An 18,428-nucleotide genomic window follows, 5' to 3' on the forward strand; every position below is an offset into this window, starting at 1 on the left:
CTGGGACTGCAGCGCCAAGAGGGGATCCTCATCCGCTCCGGCTGCTCCTGCCTCCGATTGCTGCCTGGTGATCGGCATGTTACAATAGTGTGGGCATCTACACCACCGTAGCGTCGCTAGCGACTTACATTATTTGGTGGCGTGCAGACGACGGACGGCGGCGGTGTCGACGAGCGGCGGCAGGCGCGTTGATCACGCGTGGGCGCAGCAGGCGGCGGGCGACAGCACGGACAGCTGCGACGGCGGGGCGGCGCGAGGGCCACACTCCGGACCCTGGCGCAGGCGGTGACCCGTGGCAGCTACGGACAGCGGCGGCGGCGGTGGCGGCGAGCGTGACTGCATCGCGGACCCTCCTCGGCTCGCGTCCGGCGGCGAACTGCGTCACGCTTGTGGCGCGCTAGTGCGCGGCCACGCACATTCTGCAACGCAGGCGCCCGGCTGGCACGTGCATGGCGCGCTGCAGCCTCGCCACGTTCGGTCTAGTTTCCCTTAATTGCTCAAACTCGGCCCCTTCGTAGTACTCATACTCAACTGATGAGTTGATTTTACAACCGTAAGGTGGGTCGCATCCCACTTCTGACACCATTTGTTCGTCAGGATAGAAGTCAGGAGCGGAGGGCGTTGTAAAATGAAAATTAATTGAGTGGAATGGACCCAGTTTATTCTTGTAATGATGGTACAGTGGTGCCTACGTAGGGCTGAGCAGCCCCAAGAGGGGTTGCCGTCTGCTCATCAGAGAGGCAGAGGCTAGAGGAGCGACTACTCGGGGCCGAGGTCAGAAGCTAAGAGAGCGCGGAGCTAAGAGATGCTTCGGAATCTAATACTGGTCTCCAAGGAGCCGCACATAGCAGAAAATTTTAGAAGATTCTGTCTTCTTGTACTTAAGTCGGCATTGTCCCTTTAGTATTCAACCCCGATGTAATATTTTTGCTTAATGGTGAATCTGAAGGTCCAAGGGATACAGTACACCTGCACTGGTACATCGGAATTTAATACTGGTCTCCCAGGAGCCGCTCAAAACACAAACTCTTAGACGATTCCCTCTGCTTGTGCTTAAGTCGGCATTGTCCCTTTTGTATTCAATCCCGTTGCGATTTCTCTGTTTCATGATCAATCTCAAGGTCCAAGGGATATAGTACACCTGCACTGGTGCATCGGAAACTAATACTGGTCTCCCAGCAGCCGCTCAAAGCATCAACTCTTAGACGATTCCCTCTGCTTGTGCTTAAGTCGGCATTGTCCCTTTAGTATTCAATCCCGATGCAATTTCTGTGTTATATGGTCAATGTGAAGGTCCAAGGGATACAGTAAAGCTGCACTGGTGCTTCGGAATCTAATACTGGTCTCCTAGGAACCGATCAAAAGCACAAACTCTTAGAAGATTCTCTCCTCTTGTACTTAAGTTGGCATTGACCATTTTGTATTCAATCCCGATGTAATTTCTGTGTTTCATGGACAATTTGAAGGTCCAACGGATACAGTAAACCTGCACTGGTGCATCGGAAGCTAATACTATTCTCCCAAGAGCCGCTCAAACCACAAACTCTAAGAAGATTCACTCTTCTTGTACTTAAGTCGGCATTGTCCCTTTTGTATTCAGTTCCGATGTAATTTCTGTGTTTCATGGTCAATGTGAAGGTAAAAGGGATACAGTAAACCTGCACTGGTGCATCGGAATCTAATGCTAGTCTCCCAGGAGCCCCTCAAACCACAAACTATTAGCAGATTCACTCTTCTTGTACTTATGTCGGCATTGTCCCTTTTGTATACAACCCCGATGTAATATTTGTGTTTAATGGTCGATCTGAAGGTCCAAGGGATACAGTACACCTGCACTGGTGCATCGGAATCTAATTCTGGTCTCCCAGGAGCCGCTCAAATCACAAACTCTTAGACGATACCCTCTGCTTGTGCTTAAGTCGGCATTGTCTCTTTTGTATTAAATCCTGTTGCGATTTCTCCGTTTCATGATCAATTTGAAGGTCCAAGGTTACAGTAAACCCGCACTGGTGCATCGGAATCTAATACAGGTCTCCCAGGAGCCGCCCAAACCACAAGCTCTTAGAAGATTCACTCTTCTTGTACTTAAGTCGGCATTGTTCCTTTTGTATTCAATCCCGATGCAAATTCGGTGATTCCAGGTCAATGTGAAGGTCCAAGGGATACAGTAAACCTGCACTGGTGCATCGGAATCTAATATTGGTCTCCCAGGTGCCAATCAAACCTCAAACTCTTAGAAGATTTCATATTCTTGTACGCATTGTCCCTTTTGTATTCAACCCCGACTAAATATTTCTGTTTAATGGTCAATCTGAAGGTCCAAGTGAGACAGTACACCTGCACTGGTGCATCGGAATCTAATACTGGTCTCCCAGGAGCCGCTCAAAGCACAAACACTTAGACGATTATCTCTACTTGTACTTAAGTTGGCATTGTCCCTTATGTGTTCAATCCCGATGCAATTTCTATGTTTCATGGTCAATGTGAAGGTCCAAGGGATACAGTAAACCTGCACTGGTGCATCGGAATCTAATACTGATCTCGCAAGAGCCGCTCTAAACTCAAACTCTTAGAAGATCAAATTTTCTTGTACTTAAGTCAGCATTGTGCATTTTGTATTCAATCCCGATGCGATTTCTGTGTTTCATGGTCAATGTGAAGGTCCAAGTGATACAGTAAACGTGCACTGGTGCAACGGAATCTAATACTGGTCTCCCAGGGGCCGCTCAAGGACAAACTCTTAGAAGAGTCACTCTTCTTGTTCTTACGTCGGCATTATCCCTTTTGTATTCGATCCCAATGCAATTTTTGTGTTTCATGGTCAATGTGAAGGTCCAAGGGATACAGCAAACCTGCACTGATGAGTCGGAATCTAACACTGATCTCCCAGGAGCCGCTCAAACCACAAACTCGTAGAAGAATCACTCTTCTTGTACTTAAGTCTGCATTGTCTCTTTTGTATTCAATCCGATGCAATTTCTGTATTTCATTGTAATTGTGAACGTTTAAGGGATACAGTAAACCTGCACTGGTGCATCGGAATCTAATACTGGTCTCCCTGGAGGCGATAAACCTCGAACTCTTAGAAGATTTCATACTGTTGTACTTAAGTCGGCATTGTCCCTTTAGTATTCAATCCCGATCCAATTTCTGTGTTATATGGTCAATGTGAAGGTCCAAGGGATACAGTAAAGCTGCACTGGTGCTTCGGAATCTATTACTGGTCTCCTAGAAACCGATCAAAGTACAACCTCTTAGAATATTCTCTCCTCTTGTACTTAAGTCGGCATTGACCATTTTGAATTCAATCCCAATGCAATTTCTGTATTTCATGAACAATGTGATGGTCCAAGGGATACAGTAAACCTGCACTGGTGCATCGGAATCTAATACTGGTCTCCCACGAGCCGCTCAAAGCAGGAAATCTTAGAAGATTCACTCTTCTTGTACTTAAGTCGACATTGTGCCTCTTGTATTCAATCCCGATGCGATGTCTGTGTCATGGTCGATGTGAAGGTCCTAGGGATACAGTAAACTTGCACTGGTACATTGGAATCTAATACTGGTGTCCCAGGAGCCGATCAAGCCTTAAACTATTAGAAGATTTGCTATTCTTGTACTTAAGTCGGCATTGTCCCTTTTGTATTCTATCTCGATGCAATTTCTGTGTTTCATGGTCAATGCCAAGGTCCAAGGGATACAGTCATCCTGCACTGGTGCATCGAAATCTAATACTGGTCTCCCAGGAGCCCCTCAAACCACAAACTATTAGAAGATTCACTCTTCTTGTGCTTATGTCGGCATTGTCCCTTTTGTATTCAACCCTGATGTAATATTTGTGTTTAATGGTCAATGTGAAGGTCCAAGGAATACGGTACACCTGCACTGGTGCATCGGAATCTAATACTGGTCTTCCAGAAGCCGCTCAAAGCACAAACTCTTAGACGATTCACTCTGCTTCTACTTAAGTCGGCACTGTCCCTTTTGTGTACAATCCCGATGCAATTTCTATGTTTCATGGTCAATATGAAGGTCCAAAGGATACAGTAAACCTGCACTGGTGCATCGGAATCTAATACTGATCTCCCAGGAGCCGCTCTAAGCACAAAATCTTAGAAGATCCAATTTTCTTGTACTTAAGTCGGCATTGTGCATTTTGTATTCAATCCCGATGCAAATTCTTTGTTTCGTGGTCAATCTGAAGGTCCAAGGGATACAGTACACCCGCACTGGTGCATCGGAATTTAATACTGGTCTCCCAGGAGCCGCTCAAAACACAAACTCTTAGACGATTCCCTCTGCTTGTGCTTAAGTCGGCATTGTCCCTTTAGTATTCAATCCCGATGCTATTTCTGGGTTTCATGGTAAACGTGAAGGTCAAAGGGATACAGTAAATCTGCACTGGTGCATCGGAATCTAATACTGGTCTCCCAGGTGCCAATCAAACCTTAAACTCTTAGAAGATTTCATATTCTTGTACTTAAGTCCGCATTGTCCCTTTTCTGTACAATCCCGAAACAATATCTGTGTTTCATGGTCAATGTGAAGGTTAAAGGGATACAGTAAACCTGCACTGGTGCATCGGAATCTAGTACTGGTCTCCCAGGAGCCCCTCAACCACAAACTATTTGAAGATTCACACTTCTTGTACTTATGTCGGCATTGTCCCTTTTGTATTCAACCCCGATTAAATATTTGTGTTTAATGTTCAATCTGAAAGTCCAAGTGAGATAGTACACCTGCACTGGAGCATAGGAATCTCATACTGGTCTCCCAGGAGCCGCTCAAAGCACAAACTCTTAGACGATTCCCTCTACTTGTACTTAAGTTGGCATTGTCCCTTTTGTGTTCGATCCCGATGCAATTTCTATGTTTCCTGGTCATTGTGAAGGTGCAAGGGATACAGTAAACCTGCACTGGTGCATCGGAATCTAATACTCATCTCCCAGGAGCCGCTCTAAGCTCAAACTCTTAGAAGACTCACTCTTCTTGTACTTTAGTCGGCATTGTCCCTTTGTACTCAAACGCGATGCAATTTCTGTGTTTCATGGTCAATGTGAAGGTCCAAGGGATACAGTAAACCTGCACTGGTGCATCTGAATCTTATACTGGTCTCCGTGGAGGTGATCAAACCTCAAACTCTTAGAAGATTTCATATTCTTGTACTTAAGTCGGCATTGTCTCTATTCTATTCAAACCCGATGCAATTTCTGTGTTATATGGTCAATGTGAAGGTCCAATGGATACAGTAATGCTGCATTGGTGCTTCTGAATCTAATACTGGTCTCCTAGGAACTGATCAAAGCAGAAACTCTTACAAGATTCTCTCCTCTTGTACTTAAGTCGGCATTGACCCTTCTGTATTCAATCCCGATGCAATTTCTGTGTTTCACGGAAAATGTGGAGGTCCAAGGGATACAGTAAACCTGCACTGGTGCATCAGAATCTAATACTGGTCTCCCACGAGCCGCTCAAAGCAGAAAATCTTAGAAGAATCACTCTTCTTGTACTAAAGTCGACATTGTGCCTCTTGTTTTCAATACCGATGCGATTTCTGTGTCAAGGTCAACGTGAAGGTCCTAGGGATACAGTAAACTTGCACTGGTGCATCGGAATCTAATACTGGTCTCCCAGGAGACGATCAAGCCTTTAACTCTTAGAGGATTTCATATTCTTGTACATAAGTCGGCATTGTCCCTTTAGTATTCAATCCCGATGCTATGTCTGGGTTTCATGGTAAATTTGAAGGTCAAAGGGATACAGCAAATCTCCACTGGTGCATCGGAATCTAATACTGGTCTCCCAGGAGCCCCTCAAACCACAAACTATTAGAAGATTCACTCTTCGTGTACTTATGTCGGCATTGTCCCTTTTGTATTAAACCCCGATGTAATATTTGTGTTTAATGGTCAATCTGAAGGTCCAAGTGAGACAGTACACCTGGACTGGTGCATCGGAATCTAATACTGGTCCCCCAGGAGCCGCTCAAAGCACAAATTCTTAGACGACTCCCTCTACTTGTACTTAAGTTGGCATTGTCCCTTTTGTGTTCAATCCCGATGCAATTTCTGTGTCTCATGGTCAATGTGAAGGTCCAAGGGACACAGTAAACCTGCACTGGTGCATCGGAGTCTAATACTGATTTCCCAGGAGCCGCTCCAAGCTCAAACTCTTAGAAGATCCAATTTTCTTGAACTTAAGTCAGCATTGTGCATTTTGTGTTCAATCCCGATGCGATGTTTGTGTTTCATGGTCAATGTGAAGGTCCAAGGATACAGTAAACCTGCACTGGTGCATCAGAATCTAGTACTGGTCTCCCTGGAGGCGATCAAACCTCAAACTCTTAGAAGATTTCATATTCTTGTACTTAAGTCGGCATTGTCGCTTTAGTATTGAACCCCGATGTAATATATATGCTTAATGGTCAATCTGAAGCTCCAAGGGATACAGTACACCTGCACTGCTGCATCGGAATTTAATACTGGTCTCCCAGGATCCGCTCAAAAATCAAACTCTTAAACGATTCCCTCTGCTTGTGCTTAAGTCGGCATTGTCCATTTTGTATTCAATCCCGTTGCAATTTCTCTGTTTCAAGATCAATCTGACGGTCCAAGGGATATAGTACACCTGCACTGGTGCATCGGAATCTAATACTGGTCTCCCAGGAGCCGCTCAAAGCATCAACTCTTAGACGATTCCCTCTGCTTGTGCTTAAGTCGGCATTGCCCCTTTAGTATTGAATCCCGATGCTATTTCTGGGTTTCATGGTAAATGTGAAGGTCAAAGGGATACAGTAAATCTGCACTGGTGCATCGGAATCTAATACTGGTCTCCCAGGTGCCAATCAAACCTCAAACTCTTAGAAGATTTCATATTCTAGTACTTAAGTCCGCATTGTCCCTTTTGTATTCAATCCCTATGTAATTTCTGTGTTTCATGGTCAACGTGAAGGTCCAAGGGATACAGTAGACCTGCACTGGAGCATCGGAATCTAATGCTGGTCTCCCAGGAGCCCCTCAAACCACAAACTATTAGAAGATTCACTCTTCTTGTACTTATGTCGGCATTGTCCCTTTTGTATTCAACCCCGATTAAATACTTGTGTTTAATGGTCAATCTGAAGGTCCAAGTGAGACAGTACACCTGCACTGGTGCATCGGAATTTAATACTGGTCTCCCAGGAGCCGCTCAAAGCACAAATTCTTAGACGACTCCCTCTACTTGTACTTAAGTTGGCATTGTCCCTTTTGTGTTCAATCCCGATGCAATTTCTGTGTTTCAAGGTCAATGTGAAGGTCCAAGGGACACAGTAAACCTGCACTGGTGCATCGGAATCTAATACTGATTTCCCAGGAGCCGCTCTAAGCTCAAACTCTTAGAAGTTCCAATTATCGTGTACTTAAGTCAGAATTGTGCATTTTGTGTTCAATTCCGATTCAATTTCGGTGTCTCATGGTCAGTGTGAAGGTCCAAGTGATACAGTAAACCCGCACTGGTGCAACGGAATCTAATACTGGTCTCCCAGGGGCCGCTCAAGGGCAAACTCTTAGAAGAGTCACTCTTCTTGTCCTTACGTCGGCATTATGCCTTTTGTATTTGATCCCGATGCGATTTTTGTGTTTCATGGTCAATGTGAAGGTCCAAGGGATACAGCAAACCTGCACTGATGAGCGAATCTAACACTGGTCTCCCAGGAGCCATTCAAACCACAAACTCGTAGAAGAATCACTCTTCTTGTACTTAAGTCAGCATTGTCCCTTTTGTATTCAATCCGATGCTATTTCTGTATTTCATTGTAATTGTGAACGTTTAAGGGATACAGTAAACCTGCACTGGTGCATCGGAATTTAATACTGGTCTCCCTGGAGGCGATAAAACCTCAAACTCTTAGAAGATTTCATATTGTTGTACATAAGTCGGCATTGTTCCTTTAATATTAAATCACGATGCACTTTCTGTGTTATATGGTCAATGTGAAGGTCCAAGGGATACAGTAAAGCTGCACTGGTACTTCGGAATCTAATACTGGTCTCCTAGGAACCGATGAAAGCACAAACTCTTAGAAGATTCTCTCCTCTTGTACTTAAGTCGGCATTGACCATTTTGTATTCAATCCCAATGCAATTTCTTGTTTCATGGACAATGTGAAAGTCCAAGGGATACAGTAAACCTGCACTGGTGCATCGGAATCTAATACTGGTCTCCGACGAGCCGCTCAAAGCAGAAAATCTTAGAAGATTCACTCTTCTTGTACTTAAATCGACATTGTGCCTCTTGTATTCAATCCCGATGCGATTTCTGTGTCACGGTCGATGTGAAGGTCCTAGGGATACAGTAAACTTGCACTGGTGCATTGGAATCTAATACTGGTCTCCCAGGAGCCGATCAAGCCTTAAACTCTTAGAAGATTTCATATTGTTGTACTTAAGTCGGCATTGTGCCTTTTGTATTCAATCCCGATAGATTTCTGTGTTTCATGGTCAATGTGAAGGTCCAAGGGATACAGTGAACCTGCACTGATGCTTCGGAATCTAATACTGGTCTCCCAGGAGCCGCACATAGCAGAAAACTTTAGAAGATTCTGTCTTCTTGTACTTAAGTCGGCATTGTCCCTTTTGTATTCAATCCCGATGCAAATTCTGTGATTCCAGGTCAATGTGAAGATCCAAGATATACAGTAAACCTGCACTGGTGCATCGGAATCTAATACTGGTCTCCCAGGTGCCAATCAAACCTCAAACTCTTAGAGGATTTCATATTCTTGTACTTAAGTCCGCATTGTCCCTTTTGTATTCAATCCCGATACAATATCTGGGTTTCATGGTCAATGTGAAGGTTGAAGGGTTACAGTAAAACTGCACTGGTGCATCGGAATCTATTCCCTGTCTCCCAGGAGCCCCTCAACCACAAACTATTTGAAGATTCACTCTTCTTGTACTTAAGTCGGAATTGTAATTTTTGTATTCAACCCCGATTAAATATTTGTGTTTAATGGTCAATCTGAAGGTTGAAGTGAGACAGTACACCTGCACTGGTGCATCGGAATGTAATTCTGGTCTCCCAGGAGCCCCTCAAGGCACAAACTCTTAGACGATTCCCTCTACTTGTACTTAAGTTGGCATTGTCCCTTTTGTGTTCAATCCCGATGCAATTTCTATGTTTCATGGTCAATGTGAAGGTCCAAGCGATACAGTAAACCTGCACTGGTGCATCGGAATCTAATACTCATCTCTCAGGAGCCGCTCTAAACTCAAACTCTTAGAAGATCCTATTTTCTTGTACTTATGTCAGCATTGTGCATTTTGTATTCGATCCCGATGCGATTTTTGTGTTTCTTGGTCAATGTGAAGGTCCAAGGGATACAGCAAATCTGCACTGGTGAGTCGGAATCTAACACTGGTCTCCCAGGAACCACTCAAACCACAACCTCGTAGAAGAATCACTCTTCTTGTACTGATGCCTGCATTGTCCCTTTTGTATTCAATCCGATGCAATTTCTGTATTTCATTGTAATTGTGAACGTTTAAGGGATACAGTAAACCTGCACTGGTGCATCGGAATCTAATACTGGTCTCCCTGGAGGCGATAAAACCTCAAACTCTTAGAAGATTTCATATTGTTGTACTAAAGTCGGCATTGTCCCTTTAGTATTCAATCGCGATGCAATTTCTGTGTTTCATGGACAATGTGAAGGTCCAACGGATACGGTAAACCTGCACTGGTGCATCGGAATCTAATACTGGTCTCCCAGGAGCCCCTCAAACCACAAACTATTAGAAGATTCACTCTTCTTGTGCTTATGTCGGCATTGTCCCTTTTGTATTCAACCCTGATGTGATATTTGTGTTTAATGGTCAATGTGAAGGTCCAAGGGATACAGTACACCTGCACTGGTGCATCGGGATCTAACACTGGTCTTCCAGGAGCCGCTCAAAGCACAAACTCTTAGACGATTCACTCTGCTTGTACTTAAGTCGGCACTGTCCCTTTTGTGTTCAATCCCGATACAATTTCTATGTTTCATGATCAATATGAAGGTCCAAGGGATACAGTAAACCTCCACTGGTGCATCGGAATCTAATACTGATCTCCCAGGAGCCCCTCTAAGCACAAACTCTTAGAAGATCCAATTTTCTTGTACTTAAGTCGGCACTGTCCCTTTTGTGTTCTATCCCGATGCAATTTCTATGTTTCATGGTCAATGTGGAGGTCCAAGGGATACAGTAAACCTGCACTGGTGCATCAGAATCCAATACTCTTCTCACAGGAGGCGCTCAAACCACAAACTCTTAGAAGATTCACTCTTCTTGTACTTAAGTCTGCATTGTCCCTTTTGTATTCAAACCCGATGCAATTTCTGTGTTTCATGGTCAATGTGAAGGTCCAAGGAGTACAGTAAACCTGCACTGGTGCATCGGAGACTGATACTGGTGTCCCAGGAGCCGCTCAAACATAAAACTCCTAGAAGATACACTCATCTTGTACTTAAGTCGGCATTGTACGACTTGTATTCAATCCCGATGCTATTTTTGGCTTTCATGGTAAATGTGAAGGTCAAAGGGATACAGTAAATCTGAACTGGTGCATCGGAATCAAATACTGGTCTCCCAGGTGCCAATCAAACCTCAAACTCTTAGAAGATTTCATATTCTTGTACTTAAGTCCGCATTGTCCCTTTTGTATTCAATCCCGATGCAATTTCTGTGTTTCATGGTCAATGTGAAGGTCCAAGGGATACAGTAAACCTGCACTGGTGCATCGGAATCTAATGCTGGTCTCCCAGGAGCCTCTCAAACCAAAAACTATTAGAAGATTCACTCTTCTTGTACTTATGTCGGCATTGTCCCTTTGGAATTCAACCCCGATGTAATATTTGTGTTTAATGGTCAATCTGAAGGTCCAAGGGATACAGTACACCTGCACTGGTGCATCGGAATCTAATACTGGTCTCCCAGGAGCCGCTGAAAACACAAACACTTACACGATTCCCTCTGCTTGTACTTAAGTCAGCATTGCCACTTTTGTATTCAATCACGTGCCGATTTCTCTTTTTCATTAACAATGTGAAGGTCCAAGGGATACAGTATAGCTGCACTGGTGCATCGGAATCTAATACTGGTCTCCCAGGAGCCGCTCAAACCATAAATTCTTCGAAGATTGACTCTTCTTGTACTTAAGTTGGCATTGTGCCTTTTGTATTTAATCCTGATGCGATTTCTGTGTTTCATGGTCAATGTGAAGGTCCAAGGGATACAGTAAACCTGAACTGGTGCAACGGAATCTAATACTGGTCTCCCAGGGGCCGCCCAAGGACAAACTCTTAGAAGAGTCACTCATCTTGTACTTACGTCGGCATTATGCGATTTGTATTCGATCCCGATTCGATTTTTGTGTTTCATGGTCAATGTGACGGTCCAAGGGATACAGCAAACCCGCACTGGTGAATGGGAATCTAACACTGGTCTCCCAGCAGCGGCTCAAACCACATACTCGTAGAATATTCACTCTTCGTGTACTTAAGTCGGCATTATCCCATTTGTATTCAATCCAATGAAATTTCTGTATTTCACTGTAATTGTGAACGTTCAAGGGATACAGTAAACCTGCACTGGTGCATCGGAATCTAATACTGGTCTCCCAGGAGCCGCTCAAACCATAAATTCTTCGAAGATTGACTCTTCTTCTACTTAAGTTGGCATTGTGCCTTTTGTATTTAATCCTGCTGCGATTTCTGTGTTTCATGGTCAATGTGAAAGTCCAAGGGATACAGTAAACCTGAACTGGTGCAACGGAATCTAATACTGGTCTCCCAGGAGCCCCTCAACGACAAAATCTTAGAAGAGTCACTTATCTTGTACATAGTTGGCAATGTGCTTTTTGTATTCGATCACGATTCGATTCTTGTGTTTCATGGTCAGTGTGAGGTCCAAGGGGTACAGTAAACCTGCACTGGTGCATCGGAAACTAATACTGGTCTCCCAGGAGCCGCTCAAACGACAAACTATTAGAAGATTCACTCTTCTTGTGCTTAAAACGGCATTGTCCATTTTGTATTCAACCTGATGCAATTTCTGTGTTTCATTGTAAATGTGAAGGTTCAAAGGATACAGTAAACCTATACTGGTACATCGGAATCTAATACTGGTCTCCCAGGAGCCGATCAAGCCTTAAACTCTTAGAAGATTTCATATTGTTGTACTTAAGTCGGCATTGTGCCTTTTGTATTCAATCCCGATAGATTTCTGTGTTTCATGGTCAATGTGAAGGTCCAAGGGATACAGTGAACCTGCACTGATGCTTCGGAATCTAATACTGGTCTCCCAGGAGCCGCACATAGCAGAAAACTTTAGAAGATTCTGTCTTCTTGTACTTAAGTCGGCATTGTCCCTTTTGTATTCAATCCCGATGCAAATTCTGTGATTCCAGGTCAATGTGAAGATCCAAGATATACAGTAAACCTGCACTGGTGCATCGGAATCTAATACTGGTCTCCCAGGTGCCAATCAAACCTCAAACTCTTAGAGGATTTCATATTCTTGTACTTAAGTCCGCATTGTCCCTTTTGTATTCAATCCCGATACAATATCTGGGTTTCATGGTCAATGTGAAGGTTGAAGGGTTACAGTAAAACTGCACTGGTGCATCGGAATCTATTCCCTGTCTCCCAGGAGCCCCTCAACCACAAACTATTTGAAGATTCACTCTTCTTGTACTTAAGTCGGAATTGTAATTTTTGTATTCAACCCCGATTAAATATTTGTGTTTAATGGTCAATCTGAAGGTTCAAGTGAGACAGTACACCTGCACTGGTGCATCGGAATGTAATTCTGGTCTCCCAGGAGCCCCTCAAGGCACAAACTCTTAGACGATTCCCTCTACTTGTACTTAAGTTGGCATTGTCCCTTTTGTGTTCAATCCCGATGCAATTTCTATGTTTCATGGTCAATGTGAAGGTCCAAGCGATACAGTAAACCTGCACTGGTGCATCGGAATCTAATACTCATCTCTCAGGAGCCGCTCTAAACTCAAACTCTTAGAAGATCCTATTTTCTTGTACTTATGTCAGCATTGTGCATTTTGTATTCGATCCCGATGCGATTTTTGTGTTTCTTGGTCAATGTGAAGGTCCAAGGGATACAGCAAATCTGCACTGGTGAGTCGGAATCTAACACTGGTCTCCCAGGAACCACTCAAACCACAAACTCGTAGAAGAATCACTCTTCTTGTACTGATGCCTGCATTGTCCCTTTTGTATTCAATCCGATGCAATTTCTGTATTTCATTGTAATTGTGAACGTTTAAGGGATACAGTAAACCTGCACTGGTGCATCGGAATCTAATACTGGTCTCCCTGGAGGCGATAAAACCTCAAACTCTTAGAAGATTTCATATTGTTGTACTAAAGTCGGCATTGTCCCTTTAGTATTCAATCGCGATGCAATTTCTGTGTTTCATGAACAATGTGAAGGTCCAACGGATACGGTAAACCTGCACTGGTGCATCGGAATCTAATACTGGTCTCCCAGGAGCCCCTCAAACCACAAACTATTAGAAGATTCACTCTTCTTGTGCTTATGTCGGCATTGTCCCTTTTGTATTCAACCCTGATGTGATATTTGTGTTTAATGGTCAATGTGAAGGTCCAAGGGATACAGTACACCTGCACTGGTGCATCGGGATCTAACACTGGTCTTCCAGGAGCCGCTCAAAGCACAAACTCTTAGACGATTCACTCTGCTTGTACTTAAGTCGGCACTGTCCCTTTTGTGTTCAATCCCGATACAATTTCTATGTTTCATGATCAATATGAAGGTCCAAGGGATACAGTAAACCTCCACTGGTGCATCGGAATCTAATACTGATCTCCCAGGAGCCCCTCTAAGCACAAACTCTTAGAAGATCCAATTTTCTTGTACTTAAGTCGGCACTGTCCCTTTTGTGTTCTATCCCGATGCAATTTCTATGTTTCATGGTCAATGTGGAGGTCCAAGGGATACAGTAAACCTGCACTGGTGCATCAGAATCCAATACTCTTCTCACAGGAGGCGCTCAAACCACAAACTCTTAGAAGATTCACTCTTCTTGTACTTAAGTCGGCATTGTCCCTTTTGTATTCAAACCCGATGCAATTTCTGTGTTTCATGGTCAATGTGAAGGTCCAAGGAGTACAGTAAACCTGCACTGGTGCATCGGAGACTGATACTGGTGTCCCAGGAGCCGCTCAAACATAAAACTCCTAGAAGATACACTCATCTTGTACTTAAGTCGGCATTGTACGACTTGTATTCAATCCCGATGCTATTTTTGGCTTTCATGGTAAATGTGAAGGTCAAAGGGATACAGTAAATCTGAACTGGTGCATCGGAATCAAATACTGGTCTCCCAGGTGCCAATCAAACCTCAAACTCTTAGAAGATTTCATATTCTTGTACTTAAGTCCGCATTGTCCCTTTTGTATTCAATCCCGATGCAATTTCTGTGTTTCATGGTCAATGTGAAGGTCCAAGGGATACAGTAAACCTGCACTGGTGCATCGGAATCTAATGCTGGTCTCCCAGGAGCCTCTCAAACCAAAAACTATTAGAAGATTCACTCTTCTTGTACTTATGTCGGCATTGTCCCTTTGGAATTCAACCCCGATGTAATATTTGTGTTTAATGGTCAATCTGAAGGTCCAAGGGATACAGTACACCTGCACTGGTGCATCGGAATCTAATACTGGTCTCCCAGGAGCCGCTGAAAACACAAACACTTACACGATTCCCTCTGCTTGTACTTAAGTCGGCATTGCCACTTTTGTATTCAATCCCGTGCCGATTTCTCTTTTTCATTAACAATGTGAAGGTCCAAGGGATACAGTATAGCTGCACTGATGCATCGGAATCTAATACTGGTCTCCCAGGAGCCGCTCAAACCATAAATTCTTCGAAGATTGACTCTTCTTGTACTTAAGTTGGCATTGTGCCTTTTGTATTTAATCCTGATGCGATTTCTGTGTTTCATGGTCAATGTGAAGGTCCAAGGGATACAGTAAACCTGAACTGGTGCAACGGAATCTAATACTGGTCTCCCAGGGGCCGCCCAAGGACAAACTCTTAGAAGAGTCACTCATCTTGTACTTACGTCATCATTATGCGATTTGTATTCGATCCCGATTCGATTTTTGTGTTTCATGGTCAATGTGACGGTCCAAGGGATACAGCAAACCCGCACTGGTGAATGGGAATCTAACACTGGTCTCCCAGCAGCGGCTCAAACCACATACTCGTAGAATATTCACTCTTCGTGTACTTAAGTCGGCATTATCCCATTTGTATTCAATCCAATGAAATTTCTGTATTTCACTGTAATTGTGAACGTTCAAGGGATACAGTAAACCTGCACTGGTGCATCGGAATCTAATACTGGTCTCCCAGGAGCCGCTCAAACCATAAATTCTTCGAAGATTGACTCTTCTTCTACTTAAGTTGGCATTGTGCCTTTTGTATTTAATCCTGCTGCGATTTCTGTGTTTCATGGTCAATGTGAAGGTCCAAGGGATACAGTAAACCTGAACTGGTGCAACGGAATCTAATACTGGTCTCCCAGGAGCCGCTCAACGACAAAATCTTAGAAGAGTCACTTATCTTGTACTTAGTTGGCAATGTGCTTTTTGTATTCGATCACGATTCGATTCTTGTGTTTCATGGTCAGTGTGAGGTCCAAGGGGTACAGTAAACCTGCACTGGTGCATCGGAAACTAATACTGGTCTCCCAGGAACCACTCAAACCACAAACTCGTAGAAGAATCACTCTTCTTGTACTGATGCCTGCATTGTCCCTTTTGTATTCAATCCGATGCAATTTCTGTATTTCATTGTAATTGTGAACGTTTAAGGGATACAGTAAACCTGCACTGGTGCATCGGAATCTAATACTGGTCTCCCTGGAGGCGATAAAACCTCAAACTCTTAGAAGATTTCATATTGTTGTACTAAAGTCGGCATTGTCCCTTTAGTATTCAATCGCGATGCAATTTCTGTGTTTCATGGACAATGTGAAGGTCCAACGGATACGGTAAACCTGCACTGGTGCATCGGAATCTAATACTGGTCTCCCAGGAGCCCCTCAAACCACAAACTATTAGAAGATTCACTCTTCTTGTGCTTATGTCGGCATTGTCCCTTTTGTATTCAACCCTGATGTGATATTTGTGTTTAATGGTCAATGTGAAGGTCCAAGGGATACAGTACACCTGCACTGGTGCATCGGGATCTAACACTGGTCTTCCAGGAGCCGCTCAAAGCACAAACTCTTAGACGATTCACTCTGCTTGTACTTAAGTCGGCACTGTCCCTTTTGTGTTCAATCCCGATACAATTTCTATGTTTCATGATCAATATGAAGGTCCAAGGGATACAGTAAACCTCCACTGGTGCATCGGAATCTAATACTGATCTCCCAGGAGCCCCTCTAAGCACAAACTCTTAGAAGATCCAATTTTCTTGTACTTAAGTCGGCACTGTCCCTTTTGTGTTCTATCCCGATGCAATTTCTATGTTTCATGGTCAATGTGGAGGTCCAAGGGATACAGTAAACCTGCACTGGTGCATCAGAATCCAATACTCTTCTCACAGGAGGCGCTCAAACCACAAACTCTTAGAAGATTCACTCTTCTTGTACTTAAGTCGGCATTGTCCCTTTTGTATTCAAACCCGATGCAATTTCTGTGTTTCATGGTCAATGTGAAGGTCCAAGGAGTACAGTAAACCTGCACTGGTGCATCGGAGACTGATACTGGTGTCCCAGGAGCCGCTCAAACATAAAACTCCTAGAAGATACACTCATCTTGTACTTAAGTCGGCATTGTACGACTTGTATTCAATCCCGATGCTATTTTTGGCTTTCATGGTAAATGTGAAGGTCAAAGGGATACAGTAAATCTGAACTGGTGCATCGGAATCAAATACTGGTCTCCCAGGTGCCAATCAAACCTCAAACTCTTAGAAGATTTCATATTCTTGTACTTAAGTCCGCATTGTCCCTTTTGTATTCAATCCCGATGCAATTTCTGTGTTTCATGGTCAATGTGAAGGTCCAAGGGATACAGTAAACCTGCACTGGTGCATCGGAATCTAATGCTGGTCTCCCAGGAGCCTCTCAAACCAAAAACTATTAGAAGATTCACTCTTCTTGTACTTATGTCGGCATTGTCCCTTTGGAATTCAACCCCGATGTAATATTTGTGTTTAATGGTCAATCTGAAGGTCCAAGGGATACAGTACACCTGCACTGGTGCATCGGAATCTAATACTGGTCTCCCAGGAGCCGCTGAAAACACAAACACTTACACGATTCCCTCTGCTTGTACTTAAGTCGGCATTGCCACTTTTGTATTCAATCCCGTGCCGATTTCTCTTTTTCATTAACAATGTGAAGGTCCAAGGGATACAGTAAACCTGAACTGGTGCAACGGAATCTAATACTGGTCTCCCAGGGGCCGCCCAAGGACAAACTCTTAGAAGAGTCACTCATCTTGTACTTACGTCATCATTATGCGATTTGTATTCGATCCCGATTCGATTTTTGTGTTTCATGGTCAATGTGACGGTCCAAGGGATACAGCAAACCCGCACTGGTGAATGGGAATCTAACACTGGTCTCCCAGCAGCGGCTCAAACCACATACTCGTAGAATATTCACTCTTCGTGTACTTAAGTCGGCATTATCCCATTTGTATTCAATCCAATGAAATTTCTGTATTTCACTGTAATTGTGAACGTTCAAGGGATACAGTAAACCTGCACTGGTGCATCGGAATCTAATACTGGTCTCCCAGGAGCCGCTCAAACCATAAATTCTTCGAAGATTGACTCTTCTTCTACTTAAGTTGGCATTGTGCCTTTTGTATTTAATCCTGCTGCGATTTCTGTGTTTCATGGTCAATGTGAAGGTCCAAGGGATACAGTAAACCTGAACTGGTGCAACGGAATCTAATACTGGTCTCCCAGGAGCCGCTCAACGACAAAATCTTAGAAGAGTCACTTATCTTGTACTTAGTTGGCAATGTGCTTTTTGTATTCGATCACGATTCGATTCTTGTGTTTCATGGTCAGTGTGAGGTCCAAGGGGTACAGTAAACCTGCACTGGTGCATCGGAAACTAATACTGGTCTCCCAGGAACCACTCAAACCACAAACTCGTAGAAGAATCACTCTTCTTGTACTGATGCCTGCATTGTCCCTTTTGTATTCAATCCGATGCAATTTCTGTATTTCATTGTAATTGTGAACGTTTAAGGGATACAGTAAACCTGCACTGGTGCATCGGAATCTAATACTGGTCTCCCTGGAGGCGATAAAACCTCAAACTCTTAGAAGATTTCATATTGTTGTACTAAAGTCGGCATTGTCCCTTTAGTATTCAATCGCGATGCAATTTCTGTGTTT

At 43.7% G+C, this 18,428-nt stretch overlaps 1 protein-coding gene across 1 annotated transcript in view; it reads right to left on the reverse strand.

Annotated features, from left to right (window-relative positions):
- Positions 1-345: 345 nt before the first annotated feature.
- The window catches only part of LOC126418821 (molybdenum cofactor biosynthesis protein 1-like), a 117,922-nt gene continuing 99,839 nt past the window's right edge, over positions 346-18,428 (reverse strand). Inside the window, exon 6 of the mRNA XM_050085765.1 lies at positions 346-419. The gene's annotated coding sequence lies outside the window, so the exon portion shown is untranslated. The remainder of the gene's footprint in view (positions 420-18,428) is intronic.

Source organism: Schistocerca serialis, chromosome 9 (genome assembly GCF_023864345.2).
Source record: "Schistocerca serialis cubense isolate TAMUIC-IGC-003099 chromosome 9, iqSchSeri2.2, whole genome shotgun sequence".
NCBI classification, from domain to species: domain Eukaryota; kingdom Metazoa; phylum Arthropoda; class Insecta; order Orthoptera; family Acrididae; genus Schistocerca; species Schistocerca serialis.